Source organism: Papio anubis, chromosome X (assembly GCF_008728515.1).
Source record: "Papio anubis isolate 15944 chromosome X, Panubis1.0, whole genome shotgun sequence".
In the NCBI taxonomy this organism is placed as follows: Eukaryota; Metazoa; Chordata; class Mammalia; order Primates; family Cercopithecidae; genus Papio; species Papio anubis.
Window position 1 is genome coordinate 55,450,187 of NC_044996.1, and position 20,488 is coordinate 55,470,674.

The 20,488-nt window shown below is 40.1% G+C and overlaps 1 protein-coding gene across 8 annotated transcripts in view; it reads right to left on the reverse strand.

Moving 5' to 3' along the window:
* Positions 1-20,488, reverse strand: part of DIAPH2 (diaphanous related formin 2) — a 914,469-nt gene that overhangs the window by 328,956 nt on the left and 565,025 nt on the right. The gene's annotated exons all lie outside the window — the stretch shown is intronic.

Below are 20,488 nucleotides of genomic sequence, written 5' to 3' on the forward strand. Positions count from 1 at the left end.
GTGGCTCCCCAGTCACCATCACATAACCTGGTTTTATTTCCTTCCATAGCACTTAGCGCAACATAGCACTGAATCCCAAACCAATGCCCAAGGAAATTTTAGTTCCATGAGAGCAGGCACCTCATCCATCTCATTACTCTCTCAGACTAAAGGCCCAGAACACTGATTGGCACATAGGAAATACTTGACTTTCTTAACTGATTTTCCTGTTTTCAGTCTCTCCCTTTTTAAATTCATTCTGCATGCAATGACTAGATTGGCAGAGCAATCCTACTAAAGTACCACTCCTCACTGGTCATGCAATGCCCCAGCTTCATACCGAGAGAGGAGTATATTTTGAGTATGTTTCTGTTTTCTATTACTGTCAGCCCTCTCCAGCTTTGAAATTCTTACTCTGTGCTTATTTGACTTGATGAGATATTGGAACAAAAATAATAGTAGACTAACACCTGCAGAAATTAAATGCAGTAACAGGATTAGCATATACTGACAACAGAGAATAAAGTCGTTTCTTTTCTTTTTTTTTTTTTTGAGACGGAGTCTTCCTCTGTCACCAAGGCTGGAATGCAGTGGCGTGATCTTGGCTCACTGCAACCTCCGCCTCTCAGGTTCAAGCAGTTCTCTGCCTCAGCCTCTCAAGCAGCTGGGATTACAGGTGACTGCTACCACGCCCGGCTAATTTTTGTATTTTTAGTAGAGATGAGGTGATGTAGTTTCACCATCTTGGCCAGGCTGGTATTGAACTCTTGACCTTGTGATCTATCCACCTCAGCCTCCCAAAGCACTGGGATTACAGGCGTGAGCCACTGCGCCCGGCCAAATAAAGTCATTTCTAAGGAGAAGATTGGCCATCCCTGAATTCCTCAAGGGTGAGAAGTTGTGAGGACCAACAGTAATGTAGCCCTTGATGCCACATAACTTTTCTAAAATATATTTGTGCAAAGGCTAATTAACCACTTGAGCAGGTGCCCCAATGGCATCAGAGACATGTGTACATGTGTATGTGTGAGCAAGAAAATGGATAGCCACATTTGCTTCAATATAATGCCCTGAAATATATAGCATGTGTGTGTGTGTCTGTGTCCATGCATGGGTATTTCCGTGAGACATATATGTACACAGAATGACTGAAAAGATGAGGAGAGGCATATGTGCATTTATTCACACACAAGGGGCCAAACAATCATCTGTGCCTATAGAGCACCTATGTGACCTTCTTAAAGCAAAAAATAAAATAAAGTTTCAGAAGGATAGAGAAAAAAAGCCTTCTAGGAATATGATACTGCATTATCAGACAAATATCTCTAAAGCAGCTGAGAGGAACTGATGATAATCTAAGATCATTAAGATGTAGCTGAATTACAGTTGGCCAGCCTGGGCAACATGGTGAAACCCCATCTCTACAAAAAATACAAAAATTAGCTGGGCGTGGTAGCAACGTGCCTGTAGTCTCAGCTATTCAGGAGGGTGAGGTGGGATGATCACCTGAGCCCAGAAGGTTGAGGCTGCAGTGAGCTGTGATCATACCATTGCACTCCAGTCAGGGTAACAGAGTGAGTCCCTGTCTCAAATAAATAAATAAACAAACAAACAAACAACAGCTGGAGCCGGACTCGGTGGCTCATGCCTGTAATCCCAGCACTTTGGGAGGCCGAGGTGGGCAGATTACCTGAGTTCAGGAGTTCGAGACCAGCCTGGCCAACATGGTGAAACCCCACCTCTACTAAAAATACAAAAATTAGCCGGGTGTGGTGGCACATGCTTGTAATCCCAGCTACTCAGGAGGCTGAGGCAGGAGAATCGCTTGAGCCTAGGAGGCGGAGGTGGCAGTGAGCTGAGATCATGCCACTGCGCTCACTCCAGCCTGGCTGACAGAGCGAGACTCTGTTTCATAAATAAATAAATAAATAAATAAAAGTTGGAACATTCTATTTACAAAGGCCTATAAGCTATAAGAATATACAGTTATAGCGCCTAATAAAATGCTTAGCACATGGCTGGTGCTCAATATAATAATGCACTTTAGAAGGCTTTTCCTTAAAAATAAATTCTAGCATTCAAATGGTTAATGCTCAAATTTGGGAAATCCTGGTTATCTATAAATGGATATATGCTTACTGGAATTCCAGATAATTGAGATTTCACTGAATACCTGTTCAAAGTGTTTCATAGCCTTTTATTGCACAGGATACTAAAAACATGAAATGAATGGCTTATGGCAATTACCTGTGATGTAACTGACAACTTAATAGGGACATTTTGATTGATCTGGAAATAGAGAGTCAGCTATGATAGAGGGGAAAAAAAAAATCTAATGCATGTGCTATCCTAACAAATAGCAAAGTAAAAGAATAGATGCATGATATGAGTCTACATTTTGTCAATAAAATACTTAGAGGGTTCTGAAGTCACTAGCTCCTTTCTGCTGTGTGCAATGCCTTATATATAATACCTTTTTAATCAATGCACAGAGCCCATTCAAAAGATCCTTCTTCAAACATTTTTGTCACTTGGCTTTCAGGCCAACATAATTTTCTGGCTTCCTCCTACTACACAAGCTATACCTTTTAAGTTCCCCTATTCCTTCGTTAAAATTCTTCTCATCTTCCAAACTTTTAAATGTTGGAGTATTCCAGACCTGAGTCCCTGGACCTCTCTCTTCTCTGTCTGTTCATGTGTTTTAGGTAACCTTAACCAGTCTAATGGCTTTAAACACAATCTCCATGGTGATGGCTCCTAAATTTCTATCTTTAATGTGTACCCTTATATTCTAGGCTCACATACCTACATCTCCACTTGGATGCCTAATAGGCATCTCAAACTTCCCACCTCTCAAACCAAACTCTTGATTCATCACCCCGACAATCTCCCTTCTTCCTTATCAAGTCATCCTCACCCCTGTAAGTGTCATTATCTCTTGTCAATTCTCTAATGACTTTCCCTTATACAATGTCTTCCATGATTTCACATCAGAACTAGCCTTGCTTCTTCTACATTCTCCCTCACTTGCTGCAATCCAGCCACTGGTCTTGCTTTTCCTGTTATACCTTAAGCATGCTTATACTCATGCTCATTCCTTAGAGCCTCTGCACTAGTTGTTCCCTCTTCATGGAAAGCTCCCTCGGTTACTCATGCAAATCATCTCCTCACTTGATTCAAATATCTGCCTAAATGTTACTCCCTTGGAGGGGTCCTGCCCTGGCCAACTTTAAAAATAAGTGTCACTATCATTCTTTAATGAATTCTTTTACTCACCTTTATTTTCCTTATCACTGTCTGATATCATACTACATTTTTTTTTTTTGACGCTCTACAACACTAGAGTATATGCCAAAGGCCTTTTTTTTTTTTTTTTTTTTTTTTAAATTTCAGTTTCTCATCACTGAATCTCCACTGGGAAAAAAAAACAGGGCTTGGCACATTGTGGACGTCTGATGAATTTTTTTTGATAAATATTTGTTGAATGAATAGATGAATTTGTGACTAGTAGGAATGTCACAATATTATAATATCAATACTGGTGTGATGAATCAGAGAGGAAATTAATTCAACATTTAAGCATTTAATGTTTGAGCAGAACAAGGATGAATGCACTACCTAGCTTTGGCAATATAAGAACTTTATAGAGCTGAAAGTGATGCTCAAGATCACCTAATACAATCCCTTTATACATAAATGTACTTATTTACATAACTTGGAATTATTATTTCATTTCTCTGACTTTCTGTGTTCCAGGTTAATTTACTGAAAGTTGAGGCCAGGCATGGTGGCTCACACCTGTAATCCCAGCACTTTGGGAGGGCAAGATGGGAGGATTGCTTGAGGTCAGAAGTTAGAGAGCAGCCTGGTCAACATATCAATACCTCATATCTAAAAATAAAAATAAAACAAAAAATAAAAAAAGAAAGTTGATGTTTTTATTTCCTCTAAAGGACATGAGTATTAAAACACCTTATTCCCAATAACATTAAGAGTTAATGCAAAGCAATGACTTACAAAAGCAAACAATGAAGAATCAGTTGTAAGTCCAGAGTTTTGGATAAATATTATTATTAGTAACTTAAGCACATTTTGGCATTTTAAGCAAACATAAACAATGACGTATAAAATATGTGCAGAAAAACAAATAGGCAAAATGTCCCTTGTGCAGTGTTATTGAGTTAAAACAATTATGGAATTCTTCCCTCAATTAACAAGCCAATAATGTAAATCTCATGACTCTTGGTATTTCACACACATGCACACGCACGTGCACACACACGCGCGTGCACACACACGCGCGTGCACACATAACTAAAATCAAAAGAATTGCCAGGTTTTTATAAACTTATAATTCAAAGATATGCCAGGTTTTCATAAACTAATAATTCAAAGACATGGCCTTGCAATCAAAAACTAGATCTTTTGGTATTTAAAAAGCCATCATTTTAACACCTAAACTGCCTACAGGCAGAAGGGTTTCTTCTATAAGACTAACCCATGGCAGCTGCATTTCATTTTTATTTGAAAAGACTGATCCAGTGTTTTTATAGCTCTCGATTAACCTGTTTAAATAAAAAAAGTAAATGTTGAAAGAGGAAACCACTGTAGTTAAGCTCTATGTAAACTAGTAATGGGCAAATCTCTGGTGGTTTAAAAGTTCGGTTTGGATAAATACCTAAGTCTATCCGAACCTCTTAGCTGAAAAATTCCAGCTCCCACAAGGTTCATAGAGCTTTAGGTTTTCCACAGAATCTGACATAGCTTTTCAAAAATATCCATACTCAATTCCTAGCCAATAGTAAAAAAGCAACTTTTGGGGGAGAAAGGTTAACAGAGTTTTTAAAACATAAAATGTCCTCAGGATTTGGCTCAGTTTGAGAGATTTCTAACTCCAACTTTAAAACTCCACTAGGATTGTAAATCCAGTAAGACCATAAACAAGAAACTAATCAAGGTACCAAATTGTCAAACATTTGAAACACCTGTAGATAAACAGGCTGCGGTAAAGATTCCTCTTCACCTTTTCCCCAAATTAATTCTTATTCATCTTTCAGATCTCAGCTCAGGTATTATTCTCTCTGGAGGGCAGTCCTCGTAACTAGGTTGTTGACTGGCAAGGCATTATAAATCTCTTCCTTATCACCTGCCACGGTTGCTTATGTAGTTGCTAAATGTCTATCTCTTTTAGCAAACTAAACTCTCCTTGACAGTAAGCATTGTATCTTTTTTGTTCACCACTGTGTTCCAAGTATCTGACACAGTGCCTGGCACACAGTGACGAATCAATCAGTGAGTATTTGTGAAATGGATGAATCCTCAACAACATCAAGTAGGTACAAGACTTAATATGTGGCCAGGTGTGGTGGCTCAGGCCTGTAATCCCAGCATTTTGGGAGGCTAAGGCGGGCGATCACCTGAGGTCAGGAGTTCCAGACCAGCCTGGCCAACATGGTGAAACCCCATCTCTACTAAAAATACAAAAATTAGCTGCGAGTGGTGACGGGTGCCTGTAATCCCAGTTATCTGGGAGGCTGAGGCAGGGAGAACTGCTTGAACCCCAGAGGCAGAGGTTGCAGTGAGCTGAGACCACTCCACTGCACTCCAGCCTGGATGACAGAGCGAGACTCCATCTCAAACAAACAAAAAACAAACAAACAAAAACTTAATATGATAATTTTTGCTACAGAACATTTAGGGTTAGACATGAGAAGATAAAAGAGCTTTTCAAGCTTTAAAACACTATATAAATGCAAGTTGCTATAACTGTATTACAAATTCAACTACAGAACAGTTGAATGCATTATTGAAGACAAATACCCATTTGCCCTGTCAGACACACGAGTGCGGGTGCACACACATACCTTTCTAATACTGGAAACAATTCTAACTTTAGTACTTACTTGGATCAGTAGTTGGCAGGTAGCAAGTATCACTCTCAGGCAAATACCATGTGGTGGCTGGAAGCAAGAAGAGGGAACGAGAGTTTCTTGCCTTTCAACAATTTACAACCCACCAAATACTGTTCAAACTCCTTAGACCAATATTCTTAATTATTTAGAACTTGATTTTACCCTCTTTCTTAGTAACAGCTGTCACTACTTCCAGCCAAAGAGTTCTACTTGATGTTTTCACAGATTTTTGATTTTTTCTTTGAGACACAGTCCCATGCTATCACACAGGCTGGATTGCAGTGGCAGGATCTTGGCTCACTGCAACTTCCGTCTCCTGGGTTCCAGTGATTCTCCTGCCTCAGCCTCTTGAGTAGCTGGGACTACAGGCATGTGCCACCATGCCTGGGTAATTTTTGTATTTTTAGTAGAGACGGGTTTTCACCATGTTGACCAGGCTGATCTCGAACTCCTGACCTCAGGTGATTTGCCTGCCTTGGCCACCCTAAGTGCTGGGATTACAGATGTGAGCCATCACACCCGGCCTACATTTATTATCTTTATTGACCCTGAGTCTCAGTGTCTGGACTGTAACTCTCCATAAAACTTTCCCCCAAATCTTCAGTCAGAAGTGATCTTCCTTCCACTGCTCTGAACTTCTAAGACAATGTATGTGAACACTCAATACAGACAGAAAACCTCTATTGATATCCTAGGTTTCATTATTTTATAGAATGAAATTACCATCATGTATATGGCATTTATCATACCCGTGTCGTCTTATAATCACTTGGGTATGGTGTTGATTGTTTTCTAATTTACTTGTTTCTGAAATGAAAAGTCCATGTTTTACTCATTTTTGTATACCTCACAGTCTTACTGCTTTGTACACAAGGCAAATTCTGGCATTAAAGAATACCTAAATATATGTGTGGGGAAAGGGAGCTATAATAAAGAGCAGAAGGCAAACCCTGTGTGAATTATGTTCTGATATCTTAAAGTTTAGGCAGATATGTTGGATGACCTAACACATATGTGCCATTATATGGCATCTCAATGCCTATTACAATTAATTATTTTTAATACACTCTGTGAATTTCAGCTATTTAACCCAATAATATGGGGATCACTGACAAAACATAGTAATATAAAAATCCTGGCTGGGCATGATGGCTCATGCCTGTAATCCCAGCACTTTGGGAAGCTGAGGCAGGTGGATCACCTGAGGTCAGGAGTCCGAGACCAGCCTGACCAACATGGAGAAACCCTGTCTCTACTAAAAATACAAAATTAGCTAGGCATGGTAGTGCATGCCTGTAATCCCAGCTACTTGGGAGGCTGAGGCAGGAGAATGGCTTGAACCCAGGAGGTGGAGGTTGCGGTGAGCCGAGATGATGCCATTGTACTACAGCTTGGGCAACAAGAGCAAAACTCCATTAAAAAAAAAAAAAAAAATCCTGTTTTTTTTTGTTTTGTTTGTTTTTGTTTTGTTTGTTTGTTTTTGAGAGGGAGTCTTGCTCTGTCACCCAGGTTGGAGTGCAGTGGCACAATCTCGGCTCACTGCAAGCTCCGCCTTCAGAGTCCACGCCATTCTCCTGCCTTAGCCTCCCTTGTAGCTGGGACTACAGGCACTCGCCACCACGCCCGGCTAATTTTTTGTATTTTCAGTAGAGACGGGGGTTTCACCGTGTTAGCCAGAATGGTCTCGATCTCCTGACTTCGTGATCTGTCCGCCTCGGCCTCCCAAAGTGCTGGGATTACAGGCATGAGGCACCACGCCCGGCCAAAAAATCCTGTTTTTAAATGTTCAAAGGTCTCTAATGCCTATGTTGACTGTTCATTTCAAATCTTAAATTCTGAATTCCTCTTTAACCTAATCCTAGAATTTTTCAATTTAGGCAATTTCCTGGAATGCAAAATAGCGTTACACGTTAATCTAATACAGACATAATTAGTGAGGGGTTAGTGCTTGTTTAAATAAGGACATTAAACGAATTTCAAAGTTAACCAGAATCACATTTTGGATGACCTATGAGAAGACATAGCAAAATATTTTGTAACTATGACCTTAAAGTTAAATGTCTGTAAAAGGCAAATCATGCATTATTTCATTCACCAGACATGTTTGAGCCCTACGAAGTGCCAGGCACTGGGAGTAGAAAAGACGGTCACCACAAAACCAACATCGTAAACTTGTGCATACAGTGAGCTTACATTTCATTAGGAGTTGAAAGCCACCTCCTCCATGAAGCTGCATGACACCACAATGTCCCCTGCATTGTTAACTCTTAATGCATTTATAACAGTGCCATATACATTTTATTAAACATCATCCTTTTAGCCACAGATTTCTCATATGGATGGACTTAGCTAAATGTTAAGCTCCTTTAGAGCCAAGAGAATACTTTGTACTTCATTTTAATGCTTCAGTTCCATGGCATCTAGCATAGTATTAGGAACTGCAGTAGCTACTTAATTAATATATGCTGGATACATAAAAACATGGAAATAAACTTATTTGGGAACCTAGAGAAATCGTTGGTATACACAGTTCTTACTTAATTATCCATGTTAAGAGAGATGGTTAATTCAAAATAAAGGATAATATACAAGTTATTCCCATTTGGCTTCGGAATGCATTTCCATCTTTAACTTTTCATTTGGGTCTCTTGGTTGGAGTGAGAATACATTTCCAACAAAATAATAAAGTTGCAACGTTCATTCCCAATCGTGGCCAAAGCCAGAATGCTGTCTCTCTGGCCAAAAATATTTTGGGAAGATGGTAAGGAATATCGAAAATGTCTATTGCATTTTTAGTCTCCATTATACTCAGCAATTAAATCACATTGTATTGTTTATTGCTATCTTCTGTCAGTTTTACCTCTTTGAATACATTCTTCCTTGAAAACAGGAAACATATCTTAATCTTATTGTCAGTTTTTTTGAGGCAGAGCCTTGCTCTGTCTCCCAGCCTAGAGTGCAGCGGCATAATCTCGGCTCACTGCAACCTCCACCTCCGGGGTCAAGCGGTTCTCCTGCCTCAGCCTCCCGAGTAGCTGGAACTACAGGTGCAGGCCACCACGCCTGGCTAATTTTTGTATTTTTAGGAGAGACGGGGTTTTACCATCTTGGCCAGGCTGGTCTCGAACTCCTGACCTCATGTGATCCACCCACCTTAGCCTCCCAAAGTGCTGGGATTACAGGCATGAGCCACTGCGCCTGGCCCCTTAATCTTGTTTTATAGGTGTCATAGCATATAGAATGTCATCATTCATAGAGTATACAAGAATTTTCAAACTCTATTGCTCCATCTTCCTCTTTCCTACCAAAGTGAAAAAAGGAATCAAAGTTTAACACTGAACATCTGGATATTCCTTGAATAATGAGGTGTTAGCATCCTGCTTACTCTACAAGCATTCACTACATTTTGAAAAATGTACCCTTTATTGGTCTACATACAAAAAGCAAAGTTAGCTAGAACTTAAAAATGTTTTAAAAGTTAGATAAAATGAAATTGGAAAAAAAGAGACCTTTTTTCTTTCTTTTTTTAACAAATAACATTTTCCTTGGGGGATAGAATTATTTCCTATCTGTACAGTTTAGGGGAGAATGATACATAAATGACAGTTTTAAATGGTTATTCTGCCGGGCGCGGTGGCTCAAGCCTGTAATCCCAGCACTTTGGGAGGCCCAGACGGGCGGATCATGAGGTCAGGAGATCGAGACCATCCTGGCTAACACGGTGAAACCCCGTCTCTACTAAAAAAATACAAAAAACTAGCCGGGCGAGGTGGCGGGCGCCTGTAGTCCCAGCTACTCGGGAGGCTGAGGCAGGAGAATGGCGTAAACCCGGGAGGCGGAGCTTGCAGTGAGCTGAGATCCGGCCACTGCACTCCAGCCTGGGCGACAGAGCGAGACTCCGTCTCAAAAAAATAAAAATAAAAAAATAAATAAATGGTTATTCTGTTTTACAAAGCATTTTCCATTTTGCAAAGCATGTTAAAAGTCACTCTATTATACCTAATTTTAATAACAATTTATGTGAAGTAGGCAAGCCAAGTATTATTTTTTCAATTTTATGACTGGGTAAACAGTCTTTCCTAAGATCACAAATATCACGGCCAGAGCTTAACTCAATGGATACCCAGTCCAAATATCTTTTCATTCACATGGATTAAGTTAAATACTTGGCATCTGAAAGAACATTAAAGTTTGAAAGTACTTTTATATATAGGTTCTGAGTCAGGCCTATGATAAAGGCATCTAGAGATCAGTAATTGAACAGAGTTGCTGTGCACAAATTTGATAATGTCTTAGCAGATATGAAAAGCCACTTACTAGATATTTGCTTTTGATAAGGTAAAGAGGGTTGTTACCGTTACCTCTCAGAACCATTGTCAACTCAGTTACTCATGCCCTTTGTCTCCTCAGCCAACATCAGTTTGTGACTAGGTCCTATTCTCCTCACTGATGATTTCTGCAAAGCTTGTCTATAATGCCTTTTTAAATTTTTCATTGATTTTTCCATTCTTGCCATTAGTGAATCCCTTAGCCTTAAATAAGTAGCTGAGATACGATCCTCTCAAATTGATTACAGTTCTATAAATATAGGTCTTACTAGGTATATATAGTATATATGCAATCCTATTATCAAAATTCAATTAGATAATTTTCAGTAATGTCATATATTTTTTCCATTCCTCACTTCATTAATTAATTCAGACAATGTACTACATTATTATCCTATCTTACATTTGCAACATAAAAGAGAGCATGATTACATGATTATTAAACAATGATTTCATATACTTTCTTGTAATTTTTTTTTTAGTCTTCATCTCGTAAAGCAATTTAAAACCAGAAGAAAGGCCAGGTGTGGTGGCTCATGCCTGTAATCCCAACACTTTGGGAGGCTGAGGCAGGAGGATCGAGACCAGCCTGGCTAATATGGTGAAACCCCATCTCTACTAAAAATACAAAAATTAGCCAGGCATTGGTGGCACGTGCCTGTAGTCCCAGCTACTCGGGAGGCTGAGGCAGGAGAATCACTTGAACCCTGGAGGCAGAGGTTGCAGTGAGCCGACATGGCACCACTGCACTCCAGCCTGGGTGACAGAACGAATGTCCATCTCAAATAAACAAACAAACAAATAAAACAGAAGAAAAGAACAGGGAATAATGAATGAAAAGCCAAGTTTACTTGCCTTAATTTTCATAAGCTATATGTCAAACACATCCTAACTAGAAATAAGTAAACAGACTTTTATTATACAAAAAGATACTGATATATTTTTCTGCATCATGAAAACAGTACATGATTGAGATTTTGCACCAGAGTACCTTACTTGAGGAATTATACTAACATCACTATTATTACCTACATGTAAACTATGTATGCTTAACATACCACGTGTGGCCTTCATAATTGAGAAGTTTTACCAGATTTTAAACAAAAGCAAAGAAAACAAATTCACAGATTCATTGGTATGATATCCAATTTATAATCTTATAAAGAGCAAAATGGCTTTATATCTATGAATAGACATGTGCATATGCTACATGTTCTTTATGTGCATATGCACACAAAAAACCATATTCATATTGGGTAATTTATTCTTTCAAGCTTCTTTTTTGTATTATTTCTACTCAATATGAATAAATCCCATAGAAAGGTTTTTACATCTTTTAAAACTTAGCTTCTGGTGAGAGCGATCAGAATTTGTCAGGCTGAGGGTACATTAACTCTTTCAGACAAATTAAGTTTCGTTTTATGTTCTGAAAAAGATGATTTCCCAGATGAGTCTCTTGTGGCCTGAAAGGGTTTATGCATCCTTTAACTGAGCAATATATTCTCTTCTCACCATTAGCATCATGCACCAAATGTCTATCAATTCCCTGAACAAAGTTTGAAAAATGTAGCTCATAGTCTATGTAATTTCAGGCTGAATTTCAAGCAAGCAAAACTCTTCAAAGAGAAAATTTTTGTGCTAACAGACCCTTAAAAATATGCTCCATTCAGACAGGGTCTTAGAATTTGTTAAGACATCTAAATTCTTAGATTTCTATCTTAGAATTTGTTAAGACATAATTTTCAATAGCTGCATTTTAAATCAAGACATGATAAAAGAATAACATTTGAAACATGTTAGACTCCTTTCTTCTGTTAAACTGAGGCTACGCCAGAAAAACAAGCTAATGTTCTGTTTACTGGCCATAATGTTAAGTTGTATATTAATTATTATATAATAAACTCTAACCTATTTAAATAAACATTTATTAAGCACTTGACTTTCTATAAAGCATTGTTATAGGCTTGTTGTAAAGTACTCAAAATATGAACCAGAATCTGTATCTGAAAAGAGTACATAAACCAGTATGCACAACAGATATGTACATGAACAGAGTATAGGCAAACCAGCAAGTACAATAATCAAAGTATTAAAATGTTATAAAAATACAGGGAACAGGGAAATTAATTTTGATTGCTATGATTAGGGAAGGCTTTCTGGAGGAGATGGTGTAAGTGAGCAGCTAATTTTTTTGTTGTTGTTGAGACGGAGTCTCACTCTGTCACCCAGGCTGGAGTGCAGTGGCACGATCTCGGCTCCCTGCAAGCTCCGCCTCCGGGGTTCACGCCATTCTCCTGCCTCAGCCTCCTGAGTAGCTGGGACTACAGGTGCCTGCCACCACGCGCGGCTAATTTTGTTTTGTATATTTTAGTAGAGACGGGGTTTCACGGTGTTAGCCAGGATGGCCTCGATCTCCTGACCTCGTGATCCACCCACCTCAGCCTCCCAAAGTGCTGGGATTACAGGCATAAGCCACCGCGCCCGGCCTGTGAGCAGCTAATTTTTAAATCAGTTTACAATCCTTTCAAAAAGAACATTTTTTTTCCCATTTGAGAGAGATTGAAAAGGAAGCAAAAAAAGTTTCACAGGGAACAAATGTAGAACTTATCTCAGATTTTCAAACAGGTCTAACCTCGGAGGCAGCACAATACCGGTTAGAAGCACAAGGTTTAATGTCAGAAAGACCAAAATTGGAAGACCCTCATGAACCACACATATTACCTATGTGATCTCCTGCACATGGTTGAACCTCTATAGCCTCAATTTTCTCACATTTAAAATAAAGTTAAGGCTGGGCGCAGTGGCTCACGCCTGTAATCCCAGCACTTTGGGAGGCCGCAGCGGGTGGATCACAAGGTCAGGAGTTCGAGACCAGCTTGGCCAATACGGTGAAACCCCGTCTCTACTAAAAATACAAATACAAAAATTAGTCAGGTGTGATGTGCACCTGTAGTCCCAGCTACTTGGGAGGCTGAGGTAGGAGAATCGCTTCAACATGGGATTGAGACACTGCATTCCAGCCTGGGCAATAGAGTGAGATTCCATCTCAAAAATAAAATAAAATAAAATAAAATAAAAATAAAAATAAAATAAAAATAAAAATAAAATAAAATAGGCGGGCGGTGGCTCCGCCTGTAATCCCAGCACTTTGGGAGGCGAAACAGGAGGATCCTGAGGTCAGGAGATCGAGACCATCCTGGCTAACATGGTGAAACCCTGTCTCACTAAAAAAAATACAACAAAAAAAATTAGCCGGGTGTGGTGGTGGGCACCTGTAGTCCCAGCTACTCGGGAGGCTGAGGCAGGAGGATGGCGTGAACCCGGGAGGTGGAGCTTGCAGTGAACGGAGATCGTGCCACTGCTCTCCAGCCTGGGCGATAAAAGCAAGACTCCATCTCAAAAATAAATAAATAAATAAAATAAAACAAAGTAATACTACCAACCTCATAGTATTTCTTTAGAGGTCACTTAGGAAAATATATAGAGAGATATATAGATATAGATATTCCTAGCATAATGGCTGGCATATGACATTCACTAAACAGTGACAAAGACTCTCTCTTGAACCAAATTTTAGTCAGGTTCCTCTGAGTACTTTTTTTTTTGAGACAGAGTTTCGCTCTTGTTGCCCAGGCTGGAGTGCAATGGTGTGATCTCAGCTCACTGCAACCTCCGCCTCCTTGGTTCAAGTGATTCTCCTAGCTCAGTCTCTCGAGTAGCTGGGATTACAGATGCCTGCCACCACACCTGGCTAATTTTCATATTTTTAGTAGAGATGGGGTTTCAACATGTTGGCTAGGCTGGTCTCGAACTCCTGACCTCAGGTGATCCACCCACCTCGGCCTCCCAAAGTGCTAGGATTACAGGTGTGAGCCACTGTGCCCAGCCTTGAGTCCTCTTTTTGACTAGGCCTCATTCTTAGGCCCCGTCCTTGTCCCTGACAGTCCAGTTTTAGCAAGAATCCTACTGGGTCAGTTCAGCAAAAATCCTCCACCCTTCATATACGGTCAAATTCCTCATCTTCCACCCCTCATATCTTATTACCCTTGCCTGCCTTCAGCAAGAATCCTATCAAGTTGGTTTAGGGGGAATCCCCTTATCTTTGATATCTACTTCTAGTAATGTTCCACTGCCTGACTCCCACCCTGCTTCTTGGCTATAAACCCCCACTTGCCTTTGTCGTATCAGAATGCAGCCTCATTGTATAGTAAGGTCTCTCTCCTATTGCAATAGTTCCTGAATGAAATTTGCCTTTACCACTTTAACTTCTTTCTGGCTCTGATTTTCTTTCATAAAAGTTTATTACTATTATTACTATTTTATTATTATTATTTATTTATTTATTTTGAGACGGAGTCTTACTCTGTTGCCCAGGTTGGAGTGCAATGGTGCGATCTCAGCTCACTGCAACCTCTGCTGCCCGGGTTCAAGTGATTCTCCTGCCTCAGCCTCCTGAGTAGCTGGGATTACAGGCATGCACCACCATGCCCAGCTAATTGTTTTTTGTAGTTTTAGTAGAGACGGGGTTTGACCATGTTGGCCAGGCTGGTCTTGAACTCCTGACCTAGTGATCCTCCCGCCTCGGCCTCCCAAAGTGCCGGAATTACAGGCATGAGCCACTGTGCCTGGCCTATTTTATTATTATCATAAATGATTATACTTTCTATTTAAATTCAATTGAACTAAAAATTCCATTGACCAGTGTCATTGTCAAGAGAGTATATTTCAAAGAATGCTAAGAATCTTTCTTTTTTAAAAAGCACTCTTTTCCCCTTGTTTTTTTTGTTTTTTGTTTTTTCGGGGTTTTGCTCTTTTTGCCGCCCAGGCTGGAGTGCAATGATGCAATCTCAGCTCATTGCAACCTCCACCTGCCAGGTTCAAGTGATTCTCCTGCCTTAGCCTCCTGAGTAGCTGGGATTATAGGCTTGTGCCACCACGCCTGGCTAATTTTGTTTTTTTAGTAGAGATGGGGTTTTACCATGTTGGCCAGGCTGGTCTTGAACTCCTTACGTCAGGTGATCCACCCGCCTCAGCCTCCCAAAGTGCTGAGATTACAGGCGTGAGCCACTGCACCTGGCCCCCCTTTCTAAAACAATTTGCTTCTCAATGTATGCATTATCTGTATTACTGACCATGCCCCCTTTTAAATCCTGTACCCTCCTCTCTCTGAACAGTCTCATAAAAATATGTTTGCTTTGAACTTCCTAATTTTCTGCATTTGAGAGGAACAGGCAGTGAGGGTAAGGAGAGAGTCAGAGGTGAAGAACTTCCCCCCTCCAGCCTACTCTGAAGTTCTCAATTTTTCTTTAGGCGCCAGAAAATGACCTGAATTACTACATTCATTAAAAACAAAACAAAACAAAACAAAACAAACAGCTTTGCTCTTGAGGGTCATTTTTACTTTCATTTTTCTTTGGTCAATTTTATATGACACTTGCTTTACAAAGTGTGGATTATCATCTTCCTGAAACCTGTTACTGGCATGTTCTCAAAGGTGATCAATGTCACTGGTGGTTCTGTGAGTTTTTTCATCTACTTAAAAATTATTATCTTAATAAATAAAGGTGGAATACAATTAACATAATGGCAGTGCAGTGAAGACCCCAAATCTGTTTTGAATTATCTGGAAAGGATAACGTGCCTCCTCAGTAACTTGATTTGTAACCACTTCAAATGACTTCCCTGATACTATGAGGAAATCCCAGGTGTTGATAGTTAGTTGACAGGGTGTTAATGTCATTAACATTCTGTCAGCTCTTCTTGTCAATGTGTTAATGGTGCCCCTGCTGCTCAGTCACTCTCTGTCCTCCGGTTGGGGAAATGATTTAGCCAGCAGTCAATCAAAAAGCTAAGCTGATTTTGGGCAACAGAAAGCCCTACCATTGACAAAATCTCTGCGAGTAAATGTGGTAAGAAATCTGTCAACTGGATATAAACAGTAAGGTCAACACTGTGGTTGATGTGCTTTTTTAGATAGTTTAAGATGTTAAGAATGAGGGCCGGGCGCGGTGGCTCAAGCCTGTAATCCCAGCACTTTGGGAGGCCGAGACGGGCGGATCACGAGGTCAGGAGATCGAGACCATCCTGGCTAACAAGGTGAAACCCCGTCTGTACTAAAAAATACAAAAAACTAGCCGGGCGAAGTGGCGGGCGCCTGTGGTCCCAGCTATTCGGGAGGCTGAGGCAGGAGAATGGCGTGAACCCGGGAGGCGGAGCTTGCAGTGAGCTGAGATCCGGCCACCGCACTCCAGCCTGGGCGACAGAGCCAGACTCAGTCTCAAATGCTGAAAAAAAAAAAAAAAGATGTTAAGAATGGACCACAACACATATTTAAAAGTCTAAGAAGCCCTCTTTTAAGAATGGGTTTCTCTTCTGACAGAAAAAGCAACGATTAGTAAGTAAAAATGATGCTTTGACTTCTTAAAAAAAGTAAAGTGTTGGGGTTCAGAGCACAATATCTGGAAGTATGCTACCTTGGCATGCTGAATACTTTGAGCTGAAGGATACCAGGAGGACCACAGAAGCAAGAAGGTGTCTCTGAACTTATCCCTCCCTCCTTCCTACCTTCCTTTGTCTCCTGAAGCAAGTCAAAGAAACTAGAATTCCTCTCCCTTGAAACAAGCCATAAAACCTAGGAAGATCACTTTTTAAGCTCTTCCATTCTCCACCAAAGACTTTCACATAGGCTGGGTGCAGTGACTCGTGCCTGTAATCCCAGCACTTTGGGAGGCTGAGGCGGGCTGATCACCTGAGGTCAGGAGTTCGAGACCAGCCTGGCTAACACGGTGAAACCCCTTCTCTACTAAAAATACAAAATTAGCTGGGCATGGTGGCATGTGCCTGTATTCCCAGCTACTCGGGAGGCTGAGGCAGGAGAATCGCTTGAACCCTGGAGGTGGAGGTTGTAGTGAGCCAGGATCACGCCACTGTACTCTAGCCTGGGTTACAGAGTGAGACTCCATCTCCAAAAAAAAAAACAAGATCTTCATATGACAGGCGTCTTTTCCCCATACCTGGGGGAAGACTGTCATATAGAGATACAGAAAATAATCTGAACCACTCTTGATGGGTTCCCTCCAGCTTATTACCATTAGATCATATCCTTTTATCCACCAGTCATACTAAGGGAGAAGACCATCCCTCATATTGTCTTATGCCCACTTTCTACCTCCAAAGAAAGAAAAAGTAAAAACTAAAAGGCAGAAATGAAATCCACAAGCAGACAGCTCGGAGCCACACCCTGGTACTGGTAGTTAAAGATCGACCCCTGACCTAATCAGTTATGTTATCTACAGATTACAGGCATTGAATAGAAAAGCACTGTGAAAATCCCTATCCTGTTTTGTTCTGATCTAATTACCGGTGCACGCAGCCCCCAGTCACGTACCCCCTGCTTGCTCAATTGATCATGACCGTCTCACGTGTACCCCCTTAGAGTTGTGAGCCCTTAAAAGGGACAGGAAGTGCTCACGGGAGAGCTCGGCTCTTGAGACAGGAGTCTTGCCGATGCCCCCAGCCAAATAAACCCCTTCCTTCTTTAACTCAGTGTCTGAGGAGTTTTGTCTACCGCTCGTCCTGCCACAATACTTCTGCACAACTGCCCATAAAATACATGGTTTTTCCCTGTTTCTTTGAGTCTTCATTTATGGAGGTTTCTTTTTTTTTTTTTTTTTTTTTTTTTTTGAGACGGGGTCTTGCTCTGTCGCCCAGGCTGGAGTGCAGTGGCCGGATCTCAGCTCACTGCAAGCTCCTCCTCTCGGGTTCACGCCATTCTCCTGCCTCAGCCTCCCGAGTAGCTGGGACTACAGGCACCCGCCACTTCGCCCGGCTAGTTTTTTGTATTTTTTAGTAGAGACGGGGTTTCACCGTATTAGCCAGGATGGTCTTGATCTCCTGACCTCATGATCCGCCCGTCTCGGCCTCCCAAAGTGCTGGGATTACAGGCTTGAGCCACCGCGCCCGGCCTTATGGAGGTTTCTGTGTCACATAAAACTCACATTAAATAAATTTGTATGCTTTGCTCTTGTTAATATTGTATTATAGGGTGTCAGCCATGAACCTTAGAATGGGTCAAGAAACATTGATTTTTCTCTCCCATACCATCTAATTTTTTCTGAGTCAGAACAAGCAACCAATTTTGGGTAGAGAAAGGAAGAAAGAGGTGATGAGTTTCCTTCTAAAGCCATTGGCCCCAGCAGGCTAGAAATAGCCTTGGAAAGGTTTTTGTTTGTTTGTTTGTTTTTGTTTTTTGCCTATTTTTTTCTGACATTTACTTGTGGAGCTGTGGATCTCTCCTAAAACTGATTATACTTTACAGCATGCTCTATAAAGGTGATTCAATGATACTCACATTTGTGAGATTTATATGAAGAAAAGTTTTATAACTATAAGCACAGCCTAACACTGTTTGACAGTATCATTTTGAAGTGCTAAGTAAAAGCAAGGGCTTGAACTAGATGATCTTCATTGTCTCTAGCTATAATACTGTGTGATTCAACACACATTTACTGAGTGCCTACCTTGTGCTAGGTGGTAGGCATTGTGGTGGGCATATAGTAATTAACAAACCATACATAATCTCTCCCATGGGGACAGCAAGACAGAGAACATACACATGTCAGACTGTCAGCAGCCTGAGGTCAAGTTTTCTATCATCTTGTGTACTGTTCAATGTTCATGCCTGGCAATGTCTAGCATATTGTAAGTGTTCAATCAAAATTGGGAAAGAGTAAGGGTAAATATAGGGTGCTCCAGGACATAGACTGACTTGGAGATTTGAAGATTCAACCTGCATATTCGGTTGCCCTGAAGCCATCATGCCATTGCTGCTAACTATAGAACTGTTGCTATTCTGAAGTCCAAAGGCATATGAGTGCTTTTCAGCTTGTGAACTCAGTCCTCATAGAGAGATTACTGTTTAAGTAGCTAAAGTTACTTTCCATGGAAACTATTCCCATACTTGTGCCCCTAATTTATTCAATTTAAAGGGCCAGTGACTTGAAGCAATACAATGTATTGGCACTGGATGGAAACATTGGAAAGATCATCGAGTACAAAGGATCCTATACTAGAAACGGAATCATGGTTCTATTTTTAAAACAGGATCAAGTATCTCACAATAAAATATCTTTCTCTTGTAGCATTGCCAGGAGGGTAAAAAATATATATATTAGGTAGGCACCAGAACTCATATACATACATATAATGATTATGCATTTTGTTTGTCTCTTTCTAGAAGACACAAACTCTCAATGGGTGACCAAGAAGTCTTTCAAAGGAAGAATAACTTGAGCCACAGTTTTATCATTATAATCCATTAATTCATAGTTTTTAACCAACCCAAGTCAATATTCAAATTTTTTCTCTGAAATAAATTGCTGTGTACTTTATTTTGTTTCTTTAAAGAATATGATATGCAAAGTAACAGCCCCATACATTTTAATAGAGTTTTCAATCCCCTTGTGGACAAACAGTCACACTTTAGTGCCACTTAAATGAAGAATAACCATTCATCTGTAACATACAGATACAGAAGGCTCTGGATTTTCATTTTAAAGTGCTTAATTACCTGCATAAAGAGAGAAATAAAATAAGGAGTCCAGGCCAAGTTCACGAGGGTTTGAAATTACTTTTCTTTTTCTAAATGAGCAACAAAGACTCAATGTTGCAAGCTGTTGTGTGGCTATAAGCCAACAGTAGAAGAAAATGTTCAAAAGAAAAAGGGGATCAGGAATTAAATTCAAATATAAGGCAAGAACCAAAATCGAAAGGTGAAAAAGGAGGTGGTGTTTCCAGGCACAAGACAATATAACATATTTGAAAAAAAAAAAACGTAATCAGCAATAAAGTGAAACCTTCATATTAAGTATTCCAACGTGGCCAGTAATGCAACTCAAGGTTATTTTTGTGGATTCCCTGCCTCCAATCACTCACAAACTTATGTTGCCAATATTTGTATTCATGAAGGTACTCAGAATCACTAAAGGACCATACAAAACACAGTATCATTAATGAACCAAAACACTGAGAGTTAAAATTTTTTTTTACATAAATCTAAATTGCCATTCTTAAGTAATTCAAGTTCAGCACTGTGACTTCCAAGTTGGGCAAAAAGTAAAGCATATCAGAAAAGAAAAAGGCAATAGATTTAACCTTGAAACAAGGTGACTGCCAAATAGTTGTTGAAGGAATTTACTTATTATCAGATAAAGAATTTACAGTATTTATTCCCTCTAGAGATATAAAATGGTGAATCAATCTGTAGTTCAA